At 45.4% G+C, this 17089-nt stretch overlaps 1 protein-coding gene across 5 annotated transcripts in view; it reads right to left on the bottom strand.

Moving 5' to 3' along the window:
• The window catches only part of hmg20a (high mobility group 20A), a 59059-nt gene extending 44175 nt beyond the window's left edge, over positions 1 to 14884 (bottom strand). For 2 of the 5 annotated variants that reach the window (XM_038784226.1, XM_038784227.1), the window contains exon 1: positions 14584 to 14877. The gene's annotated coding sequence lies outside the window, so the exon portion shown is untranslated. Of the gene's footprint in view, positions 1 to 14583 lie in introns of all 5 variants that reach the window. The other 3 variants (XM_038784224.1, XM_038784223.1, XM_038784225.1) reach the window with 3 other exon arrangements.
• Positions 14885 to 17089: the final 2205 nt, after the last annotated feature.

Below are 17089 nucleotides of genomic sequence, written 5' to 3'. Positions count from 1 at the left end.
TGAAAAAACTTTGATGCTGACTCGTTGTTAGGGTAAAAATGGGCAGGGCAAGGCGGGGGTCTACGACTGACATTACATCTCAGATAAAATTTTTAAAAAACAGCCAGGATTCTTTCTCCTGACCTGCATCGGATGGCTCTGCTGAACTGCTTTTATGTGACAACAGGTTCAGATGTGACCCGCCGGGCAGTCAAATAACTGTCCCACATTCATAGTAGTCAGGCCCACAGACAAAATTGGATAACTAAACGCTGGCTAGGAGCACCTTTAGCAGAAGTCGAGAAAAAGAAAATTGCAAAATAAAAATCAGTTCAAGGCAGCAATCACAAACACTTTCAAAATAAACATCTGAAAGCAGTAATCATGTCTCATGATTCAAAGTTATCTCAACTTTATTTCTTCAAAGCTACCCCTAATTAATCAATTATTCGCCCTTTAGTCCATTTTCCGAAGGATTTGTAAGCAGAATGTTGTGTGCTAATAGCTAGTCCTGAAACCGGTGAAAAAACACATTTTGTAGCGAGGGAATGTCACAAGGAGGTGGAACGGGACAAAATATTTTGCTGCACAAGTAGTTTTGATACAGCAGCAGAAGCTGGTTCTGCTGCCTCACGTCACTGGAATGCACTGCAGTGCTACGTACGACTGTTAAATATTTACCAAAGGACTTCTAGTGGCAGTGAACAGGTGCTCAGTGGTGGGAATTCGTATTGAGTACTTCACACGCCTCAAGCTGAAAAGGATTGGTGGGAAAGACAGGCGACAGATCGAAACAGGGATGGATTTTGGGAACCCTGGCTTCTGAGCTGTGGACACTGAGTGACTCATAGGTGGTCTAGTTACAGACATGCTAGATGCGGAGATGCCATGTTGTTACAACATACCAAAAAAAATCAAACCCAGGCCATCTGCTCAATGCCTGTTGTGATTATCAACACCCACAATAATTAGATAGGTGACAGATTAACAGAAAATGAGGTACTTGATACTAATTGATTACATTATCACCCCAAATCATGAGCTGAAATTAGCTATATTGATTTTAATGTGATATATGTGATACTCCCATTGGGGGGGGGGCAGCTAAGAGTCTGAACTTGGGTGATCCATCAGTGTAAGAAATAGTACCTATAGCTTTCAAGGCAAACATCAGGGCATTAACACCTTTTAGAGCAGTTTAGTCTTCAAGTAATCGCCATAGATAGGGTAACATACAAATTACAAAGAGGGCCTGGAGAGTGAGGGGCACAAAGCTTGAATAATTTCTCACCCTCCAAACCCCCCCCCCCCCCCCCCCCCCCCCGAGGTACATGAAGAGTATGTGTGACATTTATATAAACACACAGATGCCATCGAGAATTGGTTTTACTCCATTTCAGCTGCAAACATTTCTTCAATCTGCCAGCAGGAAACAACACAGCAGAAAGCAACGAACAGCAAGCTCCACCATCCACAATCAGAATCAAAATGTTAGTGAATCACACAGTTTCAACTGCTGTGATATTGGGATTGCTTTCTATGTATAGGAGTGGAATACACAGAGTTTACATGTACAGAAATGAGCCATTCAGCCCATTTGGCCAATGCTGTAACACTTATCAGGTTGGTTGCACCCGTGTCTGCGTGGGTTTTCGCCCCCACAACCCAAAAATGTGCAGAGTAGGTGGATTGGCCACGCTAAATTGCCCCTTAATTAGAAAAAATAATTGGCTAATCTAAATTTTAAAAAAAAGTTTAATAAAAAAAAAGGTTGGTTGCACCTGGGGAAAGAGAAAACCCATAACATCCCAGGTTTGGACTTTATCAGAACTTGAAAAAGTTAGACATACAAAGAACAAAGAAAATTACAGCACAGGAACAGGCCCTTCGGCCCTCCAAGCCCGCGTCGACCATGCTGCCCTTGTAAACTAAAATCTTCTACACATCCGGGGGCCGTAACCCTCTATTCCCATCCTATTCATGTATTTGTCAAGATGCCCCTTAAATGTCACTATTGTCCCTGCTTCCACCACCTCCTCCGGCAGCGAGATCCAGGCACCCACTACCCTCTGTGTAGAAAACTTGCCTTGTACCTCTCCTCCAAACCTTACCCCTCACACCTTAAACCTATGCCCCCTAGTATTGACCCCTCTACCCTGGTAAAAAGTCTCCGACTATCCAGTCTGTCTATGCCCCTCATAATTTTGAGAACCTCAATCAGGACGCCCCTCAACCTCCGTCGTTCCAGTGAGAACAAACCAAGTTTATTCAACCTCTCCTCATAGCTAATGCCCTCCATACCAGGCAACATCCTGGTAAATCTATTCTGCACCCACTCTAAAGCCTCCATATCCTTCTGGTAATGTGGCGACCAGAATTGAACACTATACTCCAAGTGTGGCCTAACTAAGGTTCTATACAGCTGCAACATGACTTGCCAATTTTTATACTCAATGCTCCGCCCACTGAAGGCAAGCATTCTGTATACCTTCTTGACTACCTTCTCCCCCTGTGTTGCCCCTTTCAGTGACCTGTGGACCTGTACACCTAGATCTCTCTGACTTTCAATACTCTTGAGGGTTCTACCATTCATTGTGTATTCCCTACCTGTATTAGATCTTCCAAAATGCATTACCTCACATTTGTCCGGATTAAACTCCATCTGCCATCTCTCTGCCCAAGTCTCCAAATGATCTAAATCCTGCTGTATCCTCTGACAGTCCTCATCGCTATCTACAATTCCACCAACCTTTGTGTCATCCGCAAACTTACTAATCAGACCAGTTACATTTCCTCCAAATCATTTATGTATACTACGAACAGCAAAGGTCCCAGCACTGATCCCTGCTGAACACTACTAGCCACAGCCCTCCAATCAGAAAAGCACCCTTCTATTGCTACTCTCTGCCATCTATGACCTAGCCAGTTCTGTATCCATCTTGCCAGCTCACCTCTGATCCCGTGTGACTTCACCTTTTGTACCAGTCTGCCATGAAGGACCTTGTCAAAGGCCTTACTGAAATAAATATAGACAACATCCACTGCCCTACCTGCATCAATCATCTTTGTGACCTCCTCGAAAAACTCTATCAAGTTAGTGAGACACAACCTCCCCTTCATAAAACCCTGCTGCCTCTCGCTAATATGTCCACTTGCTTCCAAATGGGAGTAGATTCTGTCTCGAAGAATTCTCTCCAGTAATCTCCCTACCACTGATGTAAGGCTCACCGGCCTGTAGGTCCCTGGATTATCCTTGCTACCCTTCTTCAACAAAGGAACAACACTGGCTATTCTCCAGTCCTCCGAGACATCACCTGAAGACAGTGAGGATCCAAAGATTTCTGTCAAGGCCTTAGCAATTTCCTCTTTTGCCTCCTTCAGTATTCTGGGGTAGATGCTATCAGGCCCTGGGGACTTATCCACCGTAATATTTTCCAAGACGCCCAACACCTCGTCTTTTTGGATCTCAATGTGACCCAGGCTATCTACACACCCTTCTCCAGACTCAACATCCACCAATTCCTTTTCTTTGGTGAATACTGATGCAAAGTATTAATTTAATACCGTGCCCATTTCCTCTGGCTCCACACATAGATTCCCTCCCCTGTCTTTCAGTGGGTCTTTCCCTGGCTACCCTCTTGCTTTTTACGCACGTGTAAAAAGCCGTAGGATTTTCCTTAACCCTATTTGCCAATGACTATTCGTGACCCCTTTTAGCCCTCCCAAGTCCTTTCTTAAATTCCTTCCTACTTTCCTTATATTCCACACAGGCTTTGTCTGTTCTCAGCCTTCTAGCCCTGAAAAATGCCTCCTTTTTCTTTTTGACGAGACCTACAATATCTCTTGTTATCCAATGTTCCTGAAATTTGCCATGTTTATCCTTCTTCCTCACAGGAACATGCTGATCCTGAATTCCTTTCAACTGGCATTTGAAAGCCTCCCACATTTCAGATGTTGATTTACCCTCAAACATCCGCCCCCAATCTTGGTTCTTCAGTTCCCGCCTAATATTGTTATAATTAGCCTTCCCCCAATTTAGCACATTCACCCGAGGTCTACTCTTATCCTTGTCCACCAACACAAAAATTGTGCTCACTGTTCCCGAAATGCTCCCCTACTGACACTTCTACCACCTGGCTGAGCTCATTCCCCAATATCAGATCCAGTATAGCCCCTTCCCTAGTTGGACTATCTACATATTGTTTTAAGAAGCCCTCCTGAATGCTCCTTTCAAACTCTGCCCCGTCTAAGCCCCTAGCACTAAGTGAGTCCCAGTCAATATTGGGGAAGTTAAAGTCTCCCATCATGACAACCCTGTTGCTTTTACTCCTTTCCAAAATCTGTCTACTATCTGCTCCTCTATCTCCCTCTGGCTGTTGGGAGGCCTGTAATAAACCCCAAACATTGTGACTGCACCCCTCTTCTTCCTGATCTCTACCCATATAGCCTCGCTGCCCTCTGAGTTGTCCTCCCGCAGTCCAGCTGTGATGCTCTCCCTAACCAGTAGCGCAACTCCTCCACCCCTTTTACCTCACACTCTATCCCGCCTGAAACATCTAAATCCTGGTACGTTTAGCTGCCAATCCTGTCCTTCCCTCAACCAGGTCTCTGTAATGGCAACAACATCATAGTTCCAAGTACTAGTCCAAGCTCTAAGTTCACCTGGCTTACCTGTTATACTTCTTGCATTAAAACATATGCACTTCAGGCCACCAGTCCCACTGTTTTCAGCAACATCCCCCTGTCTGCTCTTCCTCAGAGCCATACTGGCCCTATTCCCTAGTTCTCCCTCAATTTTTTTCACCTTCCGACCTATTGCTCCGGTACCCACCCCCCGCCATACTAGTTTAAGCCCTCCCATGTGACACTAGCAAACCTCGTGACATGTGAAATAAAAGCAGAAAATGTTGGAAAAGCTCAGCTGGACAGTACTGTGGAGACAGAAACTGAGTGAGCATACTGGAATTTGTTGAAATGACATGAGGCATAAAGTGGGATTGAGAGGCGGCTCGTAGATGCGATGGGCTGAATGGCCTCTTTCTGCACCGTAACTTTTCTATGGTTCCAAGACTCATGGATGGAGATGGGCAGAGACAGGACAAGGCAGGAGCAGGCTGCTAGATCTACCAAAACAGTTCTATTTGTGTATCGTAGGAAGGAGGTACAAGTGTGAGATGGAAAGAGAACAAAAGGGAAGGTCTGTGATAGAACAAGACAACATTAAATGACAAGAGTTGCTGGGGCAGAGCCAAAAGGAATGGCAATGGGTCAAGTAAAGAAACAAAAGGTGGATCCAGAGGGGTTAAGAATAGCAGAATAATAAACAGCTGCCATTCAAAAGCAAAACAAAGAAAAATAAGATTGGGACTGACACATGAAAGGAAGAGGAAAAAAAATGAGGAGCAGAGATTACAATCTGAAATTGTTGAACACAAATATTAAGTCGAGAATGCTGTAAAGTGCCTAGTCTAAAGATGAGGTGATTTCCTGAAGCTTGCATTGAGCTTCACTGGATCACTGTGGTAAGTCGAGGACAGAGATGCAAGTGTGAGAACAAGGTCAAGAATTAAAAGGAAGCTCAACATCTTGCAAGTCGAACACCGATATCCTGCAAAGCAGTCACCCAGTCTCTGTCTGGTCTCCCCCATGTACAGGCCACTGTATTGTGTGCAGCGAATACAGTTTAGGATACTTTTAAAGTCATGACTCTTCCTTGAATACTGCTCCATGTTGTGGCAGCCACTCCCATTGTCTCACCCAAGTGCTGAATGTCAGCAAGCTAGGCAACTATGAAGCTCCATCATAACAAAGCTGGATCCTCTCCACCTGACAGACGTACAAGGGGACTTTCTTGCAGTGAGCACATTGAATAGCCACGAGGTACAGGAACATAGAATCATAAAATTTACAGTGCAGAAGGAGGCCACTTGGCCCATCGGGTCTGCACCGGCCCCTGGAACAAGCACCCCACCCAAACCCGCACCTCCACCCTAACCCCACAATCCAGTAACCCCACCTAACTTTTTTGGACACTAAGGGCAATTTAGCATGGCCAATCCACCTAACCTGCACATATTTGGACTGTGGGAGGAAACCGGAGCACCCGGAGGAAACCCAAGCAGACACGAGGAGAACGTGCAGACCCCGCACAGACAATGACCCAAGCCAGGAATCGAACCTGGGACCCTGGAGCTGTGAAGCAACTGTGCTAACCACTGTGCTACCGTGCTGCCCATGTGTTACCGTGCTGCCCGTATGAACAATTAGGGTTCTCCCTCAGGCCTGATTCAGAGATGCAGAAGGGAATTATAGCTGCTCCCTAAGTGAGGTGAGCAGCTCACTGCAGTTAGTGCCCCATGGACCTTCGTAGAATGAACAGCAAATGAGTCAGAGGAAGGGTGGAAGCTTTGTCGTTTAAAATTGCCATATTTTAACAGATCCATGATTAGATTCTTGTTTTACATGACCCACTCAAAAGTAGCAACAAATGTAGTGCACTGACAAGCTTATTTTAATAATTATTTCACATAAGTGATGAAAGTGGCTACCACTCATGGATTAGCTAAAATAATGAGTTCCAGTGGGCTACTTGTCTGCAGGGAATGCCCGAGCACAGCCAAATCCTGCTTGATACCCCAAAGTCCAGCACTTCAAGTAGGCATCAGTGGAAAGTGATCAGAAACGTGGGTGAGATGCCAAAGGGAGACTGATGCCCATAGAGCCATACCCGACTGTGGTTCAATGGATTCGTGAGGAAGGAGATAGAAAATTGGTTTTAAAGAAAGAGTAAACTGCAGCTTTCGGCTACTTTCTGGCAGACAAGCCTAATTACACTTTCAATTCACATTGAACAGCACTCAAGAATAAGGCTGCCCATCAATCAAACAGCACATTGGCAAAGCAGAACAAGAACTATTTCTCTTTCAGGAATACCGAGATCTTATGAAATATTAATCATTTACTGTACTATTAGTTTAGAGTGATTGTGTTTTTGAGGAACCTGCATTTGCATATTTTAAAGAGAATCACAGCCCAATGTGCACACTCTAAGGACTGGGGTTTAATATCAGAGTGATGATTTTTATCTCACTCCCCCAGTGGGAATCTAATGGAATTGAATTGGCTTCTCAGTGTTATTTGAAGTCACCAGAAACTTATAATCAGGCCGATTGTAGAATGGGCCGATTAGGATAGAATTATTCCAATTCCGGAGGCCAGAAAACATTTAGCTGCAAATATATTTTATAAATTATGTTTGATAGACTTCTTAAAAAAATAATCAGAAATAAATGGCGCCAGGGTGGCCTGCTGCCTCCTCCTTCCTTGTTTTCATCACCCTCTAGACCAACTTCCTAAACTTCAGGCAGTAAAGGGAGGGATACAATTGACCTCTGTGCCACTTTGATAGGGAAATGGAAGAGAGAGAAAAAGAGAGAGAGAAGAGAAACACATTTATACTTATATAGTGCCTTTCATATCCCAACTGACAATGAATCACTTTTGAAGTGTAGTCACTATTATTTAGCCAAATGCCACACCTAAAATGCGTAAAGCAAGGTGCCATAAACAGCAATGAGATGAATGACCAGGCATTCTGTTTTGGTGGTATCCTTTGAGAGATAATCTCTTGTACGGAACCACATCTAATATTTTTTGGAGGTCCATATAGACAATATTAAAAGCAGAACCTCACACCCCATCTCCCATTCCACGGGCGGCATCAAAAGTTTTTTTTAAATTTAGAGTACTCAATTCATTTTTTTCCAATTATGGGGCAATTTAGCGTGGCCAATCCACCTACCCTGCACATCTTTGGGTTGTGGGGGAGACCCACGCAAACATGGGGAGAATGTTCAAACTGCACACGGACAGTGACCCAGGGCTGGGATCGAACCTGGGACCTCAGCGTCGTGAGGTAGCAGGGCTAACCTATCAAAGCCGTGCTGCCCTATCAAAGCCGTGCTGCCCTATCAAAAGTTCAAATAGATTTGTCAGGCAGGACCTACCCGTCACAAATTCATTCTGGCTGTTTGATCAGCTCATACCCCGTGGCTATTCATTCTGCCCCGATGACAAATTCCAGTAACATTCCCATAACTGATGCTAAACTGACAGTGGGAGGTTTTACGCCCACCTGTCAGGGAAAAGGGGTCCTCAGTTTAAAAGCTGATCTGAAAGACATCACCTCATAAAAAGGCAGATCTTTACTAATACCGCAGGGAAGTGTCAGCCTTGATTATGCTCTCAAGTCCTGGAGTGGGGCTTGAGCCAAAGCTTTCTGACTCAAGGCAACACTACTGTTACCGACCCAACTGGTGTTTCCCATTTGTAGATGGTAGGCATGTTGGTACAGTGGTTAGCATTGCTGCCTCACAGCACCTGGGACCTGGGTTCAATTCCGGCCTTGGGCTACTATCTGTATGGAATTTGCACATTCTCCCAGTGTCTGCGTGGGTTTCCTCCGGGTGCTCCGGTTTCCTCCCACAGTCCAAAGTTGCAGAGGTTAGGTGGATTGGGTATGCTAAATTGCCCCTCCAGTTTCCTCCCACAGTACAGGGATGTGCAGGTTAGGTGGGGTTATGGAGATAGGGCAGGCGAGTGGTGCTCTTTCAAAGCACTGGTGCAGGCTCAATGGGTTGAATGGCCTTCTTCTGCACTGTAGGGATTCTCTGGTTCTAACCGCTCCTGTTCCTTTCTGTAACAGTGCAAAACTGCAGAATATGCGTGTGGGTGGATGAAAGGTGAAAACATGACAGTCTTCTTGGCTGCGTCATCCTCATGATTAAATAGCTTGCTGACATTTGCCTTCTAAGCTCGCACATGAAGAATGGATGAGGTACTGGATCATTGCTGGCAACCATTAAACTGTGAGCCCCTTCAGGAGATAAACAATGAAAATTGATGGACTTGCAGTCTTATTTTATGGTCCATGTCAGCTTAATATGTCAGACACTTGGTCCAAGATTCTGCTTTGAAGTCACAACCATCTATCCATTATTCTTTAACTGTTTTAACCTATTTAAATTTTTGACTTTAATGCTTAAAGGATTTTTAGGTTTTACTTTTTAACACAGCAGACTCAAAATGTGCATCATCCAAGTCTGGTTAAACTGTTCATCAGAAAATCATTCCCGGCATGGCTATGGTGAAACTGTCGCCTAATAATAATCAACAGCTAGCTGGGATAATGGGTAAAGCTGTACCTGAACACCCTTACATTCTAATTGTTTTCGGGCATTTTACAATTGCTCCACCATATCAGACAGTCACCGAGTGATAATAAACTAGTGGGGGGAAAATGGCAGTAAAATTTTCAAATCTATCTCTGGAATGTTTCTGGTCACGTTGAGATTATTTACTTAGCTCCTATGAGTGGCTATTTTGTTTCTTTCACCATGTGTCTTCTTTTTTCCCTCCAGTTGTTTTATCATTAAATCTAATGCTGTGATCTTCCACTGTCATTGTTCAGTCTGGGCAACTCATTCAAGGTTCACCCAATACTTTGCCCCCCCTCCACCCCGCACATCAGATGCCCCACCTCGGATTTACTTCAATGCCTTTACATCAAGGTTCATTCACATGGGTGAACAGAGTGCTGCATATTGTTCATACATATGGGAAGAAACACCAATTTCAGTAAGAGACAGGAATAGGGACAGTTCGGGATCCTCACCCCAAACAGGCCACTGGAGGGAACAGAACCGGCATAAACTATCACAAAAGTCAAGTTTAAAGGCAGTGAGTTAGCGCTGTGGTATCAAAGAAGCCGACGAGCAAATAATTAAATTTGAAAGCTTTTGAAGTTTGTGATGACCAATTAAATAAGGGCGCATTCCAAGGATAACAAACAGTCCATGGTTTGTTCTCTCATCACAACCACAGCAGCAATGTGGTATGGCAAAGTTGCTGATTCAAACTGACACATCAGTAAAGGCACTTTCGATATTTCACTGTGCCTATTTTGCGCTTGTAAGCCGAGATAGGTGTTTGTGGGTTAGCTGGCCAGTGGACAGCATCTTTGTTTTTAATATAAATTTAGAGTACCCAATTATTTTTTTCCACAATTAAGGGGCAATTTAGCATTGCCAATCCACCTGTCCTGCTCATCTTTTCGTGATGTGGGGTGAGACCCGTGCAGACTGGTGGGGTGGGGGGGGGGGGGGGGGGGGGGGGGGGGGGGGGGGGGATGTGCAAATTCCACATAGACAGTGACCTAGGGCCCCCGGTCCTTTCCACAAATGAATTTCCTGCAAGCGGCACTGGTTAGTGACCAAGAATGTGACTGTCTACAGTTCTACAGAGATGTGCTGTGACCAATTGTTGCACACCTACAGCTTTTGCAGCTGTGATCAGCTAATTCCACACAGACAGGGGGTTAATCCGAGGATCTTCCTGATTTGCATGGCTCAGATATTTACTGTTCTAACTGGCTGAACCACTGGGGAACCCATGCATCTATCTAACTTTGGAACGGTACCCTGGTAGAGTTTGTACCTATGTCTGGCCATTCAAGACTCCTTTAAAGGGGTACAGGAAGGTCCAAAGGACCACAAATACGTTTTGAAAGAAGACTTCATTCAATGCTGTCCTTCGAATAAAATGAAATGTGGTATTGGTGTCTACTTTGTTAGCTGGGCAATTCACACTCATTACTCAGAAATGTGATCTGCCTGAGCTGCTGTTCATTCAGCAAGACAATGTACTGGCAGTCAGCCAAAGCTCTGGGCCCTTTTTCAATAGAGCTTCAATGTGCAACCAACTGTATGCAACCATCGATAGACTGTTAAATCTGAAAATTAATTGAGTAGGTTGCATCAGTTTTGGACACATTTTGAAATGTATCATTCTATTCGCTGCGCATACCCTGCTGTCTTGAGACCTCATGCCATGGGTAACAAGAACTCCAAGGTCAGGCGTGGCATGTGTTCCTGCGATTCTGCAGTAATGTATCCAACTCCCCCCCCCCCCCCCCCCCCGCCCCCTTCAGAATGCTGTCCCCCAGAGAATTTCAAATTCAGACAAAACAAAACAGCAGCAAGTGGTGGCAGTGGCAACTTTTATTATTGCCAGCGCTTTGCTCCGAGATGCAGGAAATTAAAGCAACGGGATAGGTGTTGATCCTGCCTTCTGGAAGCACTTTAGACAGTCTAATTTTATGTTACAACACAGCAAGCCAAAACAACACTGCAATTTCAGTGGGATACAACAATCAAGTTCTCAGCAATGGTAAAGGGTATGGATCGAAAATATTAAAGTGGAGTAGTATCCACTCAGGCAATTAAACCTGTGACTTTATTGTGATGCAGCGGAGATGTCAGTGGACCAACATAGCAAGCAGTAAGATCCAGAAACCAAGGCAGTTCAGATTTGTCATTCCAGCTGTTTTGTTTCCTCTTTTGCTTTCACAAATGTAAAGATGCCGGCGTTGGACTGGGGTGAGCACAGTACGAAGTCTTACAACACCAGGTTAAAGTCCAACAGGTTTGTTTGGAATCACTAGCTTTCGGAGCGCAGCTCTTTCATCAGGTGAGTCACTTTTTATTAATACATTTAAAGTAACCAATTATTTATTTTTCCAATTAAGGGGCAATTTAGCGTGGTCAATCCACCTACCCTGCACATCTTTGGGTTGTGGGGGTGAGACCCACGCAGACACGGGGAGAATGTGACCTGGGCCCGGGATCGAACCCCGGTCCTCGGCACCGTGAGGCAGCAGTGCTAACCACCTTGCAAATACAATTCTAACCGATTCAAACTCTCCTCATACGTCTGTTCAGCCATCTCAGGATTCAGTCTGGTAAGTCTTCATTGCACTCCCTCTGGAGCAAGAACGTCCTTCCTCAGACCAAAACTGCATCAATATTTCAGGTGTCGCCTCACTAAGGCCCTGTATTATTGGAGCAAGACATCCCTGCTACTGTACTCGAATCCTCTTGCAAGGCCGGTATATCATTTGCCTTCTTTTACCGTCTGCTTTACCTGCATGCTTACCTTCACCGACTGGTGTACGAGGACACCCAGGTTTCATTGCATATTCCCCTCCCCTAATTTATGGCCATTCAGATAAAAGTCTGCCTTCTCATTTTTGCTACCAATGTGGATAACCTCACATTTCTCCAAATTGTACCGCGTCTGCCATTCATTTGCCTACCCACTCAACTTGTCCAAATCACACTGAAGGACCTCAGCAACATCGTCACAGCTCACCCTCCCACCCAGCTTGGTATCATCTGCAAATTTGGAGATATTACATTTTGTTCCCTCATCCAACTCATTAATAAACATTATGAATAGCTGTAGTCCTTGCACCGATCCCTGCAGTACCCCACTAATCACTGCCTGCCAATTTCAAAAAGACCCATTATATATAATAACCTATTATCTACAACCTGTTTTATATATATATATACACACACATTTTTTAAAAATATATATATATAAAAATAAACTGTCATATAGAAATAACCAAAGCAAAACTGTATTATTTTAGAATTTATTTTAAAAGAATTTGGCTCATTAAAAATTAAGTTTACAGTTACTATAAGGTAATTTTTTAATTCACATTTTCTTGGGCAGCAGTGATATGGGAACTAATTTCATATTGCAATTTTCAGGCAGAAAGTTTTGATCAGAAAGCCCACCCCATCCACAGCAGCCCCTTTCTCAATTTCTAATAATTCTGAATCCCATTTATCGACAAGAATCTGTCTCATTCCTCCTTGAAACCCATTTCTTCCCTCCGCACATACCGATCAACCTTTTAGTTGAAAAAAAATCCTGTCAATTTCATTTGTTATCATGTATTTTGTAAACAATCACCTGTGCCTAAATTCTGTACATGGTAGAGTCCACTTGTTCAAACATTTCCTTTTTTTTGCACTATCATGAAACTTTTCAGTTTTTATGCATTATCACTCATGGGAAATATCTTGCATACATACACTCCATGTGCTGTATACTTACTTAACACCCACCACCATTTGGTAACCAAGGAAGTAATCACAACAGTCAAAATACTTGCATGTTCAGCTTTGCATCTTACCATTTGCCAACAGATACACAAGGTTAAAGTGCACATGCACTCTCCAACGTGAATACAAGAAATGACATTTCAAGCCCACTGACAGTATCTATTATTCCATTTTTATTTAATAATCAAAAATACAATTCACCACATTTGGCAAACAACTTAGCCAACCATGGGTCAGCCAAAAGTGTCACCATTTTAGCAGAAATGCAGCCATTTCTTACTCAGCCAATAGCATGCATGTTGGCTGCAGATCTCAACACCATACCCACCTACATTTGGCCACCTTCTAAATTCAGCACATGGCAGGAGTCACGCCCTGGGGTGCAATTTTAATTTGGTGAAAGCCACAATCCAACAGCAGGCTTCCAAGATGGCAAACTGCATGCAACAAGGCAGCATTTCCAGTCTCGTCACACCAGTATTGTTTTTTTTTTGGGTGGGTTGCACATCGTGCGGGGACAGCAGAGCCAAATATAATTTAGAACAATCTTTATTGTCACAAGTAGGCTTACATTAACACTGCAATGAAGGTACTGTGAAAATCCCCTAGTCGCCACATTCCGGCACCTGTTCGGGTACACAGAGGGAGAATTCAGAATGTCCAATTCACCTAACAAGCACATCTTTCAGGACTTGTGGGAGGAATCCAGAGCACCCGGAGGAAACCCACGCAGACACAGGGAGAACGTGCATAGTGACCCAAGTCGGGAATCGAACCCGGGACCCTGGAGCTGTGAAGCAACAGTGCTACCCACTGTGCTACCATGCTGCCCAAGTGACTAGTTGGGGGTTACATAGCAATAAAGCTGGAACCAAATCCATCTCTTGCATCATGGACAACCTACCTTGATGAAAAGATAATCAAATTGGAGGGGTAAAATTTGAGAGTTAAAAAAAAAATTTAGAGTGCCCAATTATTTTTTTCCAATTAAGGGGAAATTTTACATGGCCAACCCACCTACCCTGCACATCTTTTGGGCTGTGGGGTCAAAACCCACGCAAACACAGGGAGAATGTGCAAACGCCACACGGAAGAAAACTGCTCACTTTTTTTAAAATTTAGAATACCCAATTATTTTTTTTCCCCAATTAGGGGGCAGTTTAGCATAGCCAATCCACCTAACCTGCACATCTTTGGGCTGTGGTTGGGGGGGGCGCGAACCCCACGCAGACACGGGGAGAATGTGCAAACTCCACACGGCCAGTGACCCAGAGCAATGCTGGACAACTGTTCACTTTTGACCCCAGCTGTTTTGTGACCCCCCCCCCCCCCCCCCCCCAAAAAAACCGATGAAACTCTGCCAAAACCCCACACATTTATTCATCAGCCATGCACAATGAGAGGCTGCTGGGTGCAATATTGCTGGTGGGACTTCAATGGTCCCTCACCTGCATGAGATGGAGGTCTGGCCATATTTACTTTTTTTTAATTAAAAATAAATCTGCCTCTTTAGTTAAGTCAATATTTTTTTTTTCTTGAGAGAAAAAGCACAGTTGAGGTTGACAATTATCAGAGACAAGTGAGTAAGGACATTGCACAGTAGCCCATTCCCCCTTTGCTGCCTCACACTGACCTGGTACAGAGCCGGCCTCCAACTATTGGCTGCACTCTTGCTCCTTATAGGGGGGGTTCCACAAATGAACAAAATGGCGCCAACCCCTCCAGCACCGCTTCACCGGGAACCGCGGCGGACCCAACCGCTCCGCGCCGCCCTGGGGACCGGAACTACTTTCGACATTTGAGGACCGGGGTGGGTGGGAAACCCGAGCGCTTTCAAAGAAAAAAATATCGTTCGCCCCCTCCGCTGATGCCTCCCTCGATCCTTTCTCATTCAGGCCGCAGGAGGAAAACCCGACGCTCCCCGAGCGCCGCCGGATTCTTTCGCCTGAGCGGTTGTGTTTCGCCCCTCGCCTCTTCCCCCCCCCTCTCTTGCTCGTCGCCGAGCCTGCCGGGAGATGTAGTTTGCGTCAAACTTTGACCCCCGGGGTTAGAGGCTTTGGGAAGGCAGTGGGAAACTACAATCCCACGATGCAGCGCGCGGCCCGCATTGAGTGAGCCTGGAACTCGTGCTGCCTTTTTGAAATGGACTTATTCATTCCTATTCTATGCATTGAAAGTACATTATGTTTTGGAAAATACAATATTTCAACAATAGAAAAAGCATTCCATCCTCTTTAACATGTCCTTTTTCATTTTTCCCGCGACATAATTTTAAAAAATAAATTTAGAGTACCCCAATTATTTATTTCCCAATTAAGGGGCAATTTAGCATGGCCAATCTAGCACATCTTTGGGTTGTGGGGGTGAAGCCCACGCAGACATGGGGAGAATGTTCTAATTCCACTCGGACGGGATTTGAACCCAGGTCCTCAGCGCCGTAGGCAGCAATGCTAACCACTGTGCCACATGCCACCCCTGCCCCTACATAATTACGGGTAAAATAACTATCCATAGGGCAGCACGGTGGCCTAGTGGTTAGCACAACGGCCTCACGGCGCTGAGGTCCCAGGTTCGATCCCGGCTCTGGGTCACTGTACGTGTGGAGTTTGCACATTCTCCCCGTGTCTGCGTGGGTTTCGCCCCCACAACCCAAAAATGTGCAGAGTAGGTGGATTGGCCACGCTAAATTGCCCCTTAATTGGAAAAAATAATTGGGTACTCTAAATTTATTTTAAAAAACTATCCATTATTTTCTTCAAAATGTTTTACTTCAGTCATGAGCATTCCTATTGCTGCAGTGCAAATAGCCTTGAGTTGCACTTAGCAAGAGATAAACTAACGAAACATCACCCTTGCAACATTTTAAAACATTTAGACGAGCACGTGCCATCGCACACAAGGCTACGAACCAAGTTCTGGTAAATGGGATTAAAAGATGACAGGTAGAGAAATTATGGGCCGAAGGGCCTCCTTTTGTGCTGTGAAACACCAGGGGCACGATTCACCGGGAAAATGTCTAAGTTAATTTGTGGTGGGTTTTCCAGGGAGCTTCTTGCCACCTCTGCCAGTGAGTTCCCCGCCTCTATTCAATGACACTTAGTCACTTTTTTGGGCCCTGGGGAGTTTATTGCTGGTTTAGCCCAAACTTAGAACTTTTTTTTAGCACAGGGGAGCTGAGCTCAGAGATCGGGCTGCCACTTTGAAAATGTGCCCCAATCTCGAAGTCATTTTGTGGGCACCATGCCCCACCAGGGGCAATGTCACCCCCACACATATGGGCACTACCCCATACCCCCCAAGTGAGGGCACCCTGCTATGAGGTCCCTGGGGTGAGCTCTCTACAGGACCCCCAAACTTCCTGACAGCATTCCCTCCCTTCCAGGACCCCCACCCATCACCACCCCAGCCACTGGAGACCCCTATTTACCTGCCCTGCACCCCCACCTTTCAAACCTCCCTCCAGCTTCCTTTTTGGGAATGGCCCCCCTCGGCCCCTGACCCTTGGCAGTGCCACTCTGGCATCTGGGCACCCTTGCACTGCCACCCTGGCATCCAAGCAGTGCTCGCCAGCTTGGCAGTGCCATTTGGGCACCTTGGCAGTGTTGCAGTGCCAAGGTACCCATGTTCCAGGGGGAGGGCCAGGGGTCCACCCTGCACTTACCCCAACACACAGGGGTCTCCTATGGCCCAGGAGAGCCCCGGGTGCCGTTCCACCTGGTCCACGTTTGCATGGACCAGTGCTGACTGGTGTCCAGCTGCAGCCTCCCTGGGGAGGCCAGAGAATCTAGGGAGGCCGGTCTATCCTCGGTGAGTAGATCTTAAATAGGTTTGAGACGTAGTTCCGGGAGCGCCGTTTGGTCCCGCTCCTTTTGGGTGGAGTGAATCCCGCAAGGTGCTGGAGGGCTCCCCCAGGATTCTCCGACCATGTTGTGCTCTCACTCAGTGCAACGCGGGAAGAGAATCGCGCCCTATGACTATAAATTTATTTATTTTCTTAAATTTAGCTTTCCCAATTTCAATTAAGGGCAATTTTAGCGTGGCCAATCCACCTAGCCTGCACATCTTTGGGTTGTGGGGGTGAAACCCGCGCAAACACGGGGAGAATGTACAAATTCCACACAGACAGTGACCCAGAGCCG

This window comes from Scyliorhinus canicula, chromosome 24, assembly GCF_902713615.1.
Source record: "Scyliorhinus canicula chromosome 24, sScyCan1.1, whole genome shotgun sequence".
NCBI lineage: Eukaryota > Metazoa > Chordata > Chondrichthyes > Carcharhiniformes > Scyliorhinidae > Scyliorhinus > Scyliorhinus canicula.
Note: the sequence above shows the minus strand (reverse complement) of the source record. Positions and strands in the feature narration are given on the sequence as shown.